Raw genomic sequence first — 4,419 nt, 5'->3', positions numbered from 1 at the left:
GAGGGCTCGACAGCACTTGATTCTGTTTTAGCTGCAACCAAGTATCTACTTTATTTAAGTTTGTCGATAAAGCTGGTTTTCCTGATCCTGTAATCCTTGTTCTGTCAAGCCAAACATCTCATTTTATTTAAGTTTGCATGACTGTATTTTTTATTTGTCTTTTTCTAAAGTTTTATGCACACTTTTGTTTTTCTGTCGAGCACTAACAAAGAGCAAATTGTGATCTTATTTTAACAGGGGCAAACTGCGTAACAAGATCAATAATGAATGGTTCAAGTCATGTGTTACAAGTTACAATGAGCAGGAGGTAGTCAAGTCAGTTGATGATAAGGATATTATTTGAACATTTACTGCAATGAGGTCTCGGAAAGGGCATTTGCCTCGTGATTGTCTTTAGTGCGCTATTGGTATTCGGTATGTTCCATGTGACCATCTCTATTCTTGCAAGCTTTCGATTTTTAATATATTCACATCTCACAACTAAATTTATTTTAATTACAAATCTATTTTTTTATCTTGTAGTGCCTTCTAGGATTTTGGCAACATGGCGAGCTTGCAGCAGAGTCAGAGAAGGCCGCGTTGTGACGGACCTCCGCTCCTCTGCGGATGCCTAAGCAGCGATGAGACGCTTCACGGAATCGAGTCTCTGAGTCTCTCTGCATGCGCTGCGGCGAGAGTATAAGTGCCTTGATCTGTGGCACAGCTCCTAACCCCATCCCCTTTTGTTTCGACTTGACTCATTGTGAATTTTGATGCGTACTTTCTTTTGGTCAGGGCACCATGAGGTTGCTGCTGACTATGATTCCCAACTTCCAGGAGATAAGGTTCATCGCACTCTGTTCTCGTTGCGAAAGCTTATTGTTTTGATTTTAAAACGGAGGTAGATATGCGTTTGTAAATTTGCAGGTCGTTGTGATGGCTTTTGAATGCCCACAATGTAATGAAAGGTAATGCAATACTCGTCGGGTTACTTTTGCACATGCAAGCGCAGTATCTTAAGTTTTGTGTGCTTGTGAACTAGGAACTACGAGGTCCAGTTTGCTGGACAGTTTCGGCCTAATAACCAAAGATGATGTGTGGCTAGAAATGACATGATGTCTCGTTTAGCATAGCTGTTGTTCTGAACTGTAACCTACACCAGAGCGTTGTGTGCAGATAATTGACGGGAAGGATCTCCTGATGGGAAGGACAGACACTGACAATCATCATGTGAAGAAGGTATACACTATGCAGCAATTCATTCACTCAGTCAAAGCTCCTCGCACAATCATGTACACATGGTTTGATATATCAATAAAGATATTATCTGCCATTTATTGCTTTATGTGCCGCGACCTACTCCAAGAATGGGCATATATTCATCATGTCGATCCCACATATATGTTCCAACGGTTAGTTCTGAACTTCTGATTAACGAATGAAATATTCAGAATATGTTTACCACCTGCCGGACCGCTGATTGATCAAAACAGAGAAGAAAAACAATAACATAAGAAGGATTAGCGGCTAGAAACCCACCGGTCTTTCCTAAGATTCGTGGATCGTTAATTTGGTTAGCTATGTAGTCCATTTGATTGCCAAGGAAGAATGTGTGCTTGCTCTAATTTTTTTGAATGTATACACATTTTAGTATACCAATTAAGGGACTTGGCTGACGGGGACATGACGTCGACACCCTGCTTGCTCTAACATTTTTGGCGTCGAGTTCACGAACAATCTGTATGCTTATTACTCAGCTGCCACGGAATTTATTCCAAATTGAAATAACATATCCGGAGTATTTTGATACCTTTTTTTAACATAAGTTGTATTTTGCCTACACCATTAAGGTGAACTTAACCAAGGCTACAATGTAAAGAAGCACAATGTGCCAGTTACCAGTAGGTTTGTTTGAGAATATTGTTCAGCTGATGTAAACAAAAATGAAAGGTTATAGATATGGCTTCTTACATGATGGTTGGGTGGTCTACAAGTTAGGCTCGTAAGGATGGTGAGTAGCAAGGCATATCTGAACATGGACATGTTCTTCACCCTCGACGACGGCAACATCGTGAATCACATACTTTTTAATCAAGTTCCTGATGTATATTAGGGATACAATTTTCAACTTTTGTATTGTGGGTGCCATTGCTGGATGTTGACATGGCTGCGAGATTTAACAAATTGTCCAAGTTTAATCTTTACTAGAAATAAAAAAAATGTAGGCTGTTACTACAGTTGAAGCGCCAAGCAAGATTCCGTAATGGGAAATCTGCAAGTTCTAAACCATCTCTGATTTGAGTAGGTAACTATTTGAAAGATAATAGGGGGAGAATCTAGTAGTTTTTTAGTCTGTAACGCTAGCCAATCATTATACTTTAATATACTTTTTTGGTTCCTATCACAGGTCAAGCAATTGAATGATTGGAAATATGTAACTACATCTCGGACTAATCAACCATTTGAAAGACATTATGTGCTCGGGGAGGTATATTTCTCTGAAACACTTCAGTTCTTAGCTCTGGCTAAGCTTAATACTATGTTACTTTACTACTGGCATTGGGCTACTAATGTGAAGTACTTGAATGCATGTAATACTTGTCTACATTGGGTAATACTTGTCTTCTACTGTATATATTCTTTATTTATCACCCTTCTCCTTGTAATGTTGTAATGCTTTAGTAATCTTATTAGTACTGGAAACTGAAGGCTGTACAACTGCTTTAAGTGAAAAAATCTACTTACATTTTAATATTTCTGGAAGACCGAAATGTAGTGTGAATTCAGCACACAGCGGGTGCAGGAGTGACGACTGTGTGGTCATGTTTTTGCATTGTAACCTGAAACTCACGCCCAAACTAATATTTGCCGGTCGTTTAATGACAAGTCTGTGAGTCCCAATGTGGGTTTTTAAAAATCTCAGGAGTATTGAAGTAGAGCCAATATTTGTGTTCGCAGCAAGGAACGGGAAAACCCCTGTCAGCGGTTGATTGCCAAATCCCCCGAGTTCTGCTGTCGAGTAAGCAGATAGAAAATTAACCAGTACCATTTGACCTACAGTTAGGGAGATTGTGCCTTGAGCGCATACAACCAACAAATAACTTGAGTACGTATAGTGTGACGCCCTCGATTCAATCATACACTAATCATACATGCAAATGTGTACGATCAGATCAAGGACTCACGGGAAAATATCACAACACAACTCTAAAACATAAATAAGTCATACAAGCATCATAATACAAGCCAGGGGCCTCGAGGGCTCGAATACAAGTGCTCGATTATAGACGAGTCAGCGAAAGCAACAATATCTGAGTACAGACATAAGTTAAACAAGTTTGCCTTAAGAAGGCTAGCACAAACTGGGATACAGATCGAAAGAGGCGCAGGCCTCCTGCCTGGGATCCTCCTAAACTACTCCTGGTCGTCGTCAGCGGCCTGCACGTAGTAGTAGGCACCTCCGGTGTAGTAGGAGTCGTCGTCGACGGTGGCGTCTGGCTCCTGGGCTCCAACATCTGGTTGCGACAACCAGGTAGAATGAAAAGGGGGAAAAGAGGGAGAAAAGCAACCGTGAGTACTCATCCAAAGTACTCGCAAGCACTGGTAGAAAAAAGGCCTTTAGTCCCGGTTCGCAAAGGCCTTTAGTCCTGGCTGTGCAAGCGGGACTAAATATGCGCGACTAAAGACACCCCCCCCTTTAGTCGCGCCTCTTACGAACCGCGACTAAAGGCTTTAGTCCCGGTTCTCGTGGCTAACCGGGACTAAAGGCCTCCTCCGCAGGTTTAAACCTAGTTTTTTTGCGAATTTTTTAATTTTTTTTATTTTCAAATTTCTGAATTATTTTAACCTCTAATCTCTAATCACCACCCCTCATCACTGCTCAATTTATCCTCTAATCTCTAATCACCCCTCATCATTCCAAATCATCTAACTTCCCGGACGGTCGCCCATCCTCTCACTACTCCAGCCTGAGCACGCTTAACTTCCGGGTTCTATTCTCCCTCGTTTCCAAGTCTGCACTTGTTGTTTTCCTGACAATAGTAGGATGTCAATTCTATTAACCCTCAGGAATTTAGCTTGAGCATGAAGTGACACATTTCACTGTTTGAGTTTGAAACTATTGTTTTAAAAAACAATAATTATTTAGTAACACTAATATTTCTAGAATAATTAGTTTGACCATTGTTTGACCACTGTTTGACCACAGTTTGACCAGATTTGACCAAAATTTAAAAAAAACTGAAATAATTATTTAGTAACACTAATATTTTAGTATAATTAGTTTGACCATTGTTTGACCACAGTTTGACCACAATTTGAAATTTTTTGAATTTTTTTGCCTCTCCGGATCTTAAAAGCCCCGTATCTTTTTTTCTGTTAGTTTTTTGAGGATTTTGAAAATGTTTAATGGGGTTCCCCCGGTTAAATTTGGATGTAACT

At 40.1% G+C, this 4,419-nt stretch overlaps 1 long non-coding RNA gene across 1 annotated transcript; it reads left to right on the top strand.

The window, feature by feature from the left end:
- Nucleotides 1–545: 545 nt before the first annotated feature.
- LOC109774508 (uncharacterized) lies at nt 546–2,461 on the top strand. The gene is made up of 3 exons (XR_002235597.4): nt 546–1,218; nt 2,205–2,284; nt 2,387–2,461. It is a non-coding gene; the product is annotated as an uncharacterized lncRNA (long non-coding RNA).
- Nucleotides 2,462–4,419: the final 1,958 nt, after the last annotated feature.

This window comes from Aegilops tauschii, chromosome 7 (assembly GCF_002575655.3).
Source record: "Aegilops tauschii subsp. strangulata cultivar AL8/78 chromosome 7, Aet v6.0, whole genome shotgun sequence".
NCBI lineage: Eukaryota > Viridiplantae > Streptophyta > Magnoliopsida > Poales > Poaceae > Aegilops > Aegilops tauschii.
The sequence above is the reverse complement of the archived record's forward strand: the minus strand, read 5'-3'. Positions and strand labels throughout refer to the sequence as shown.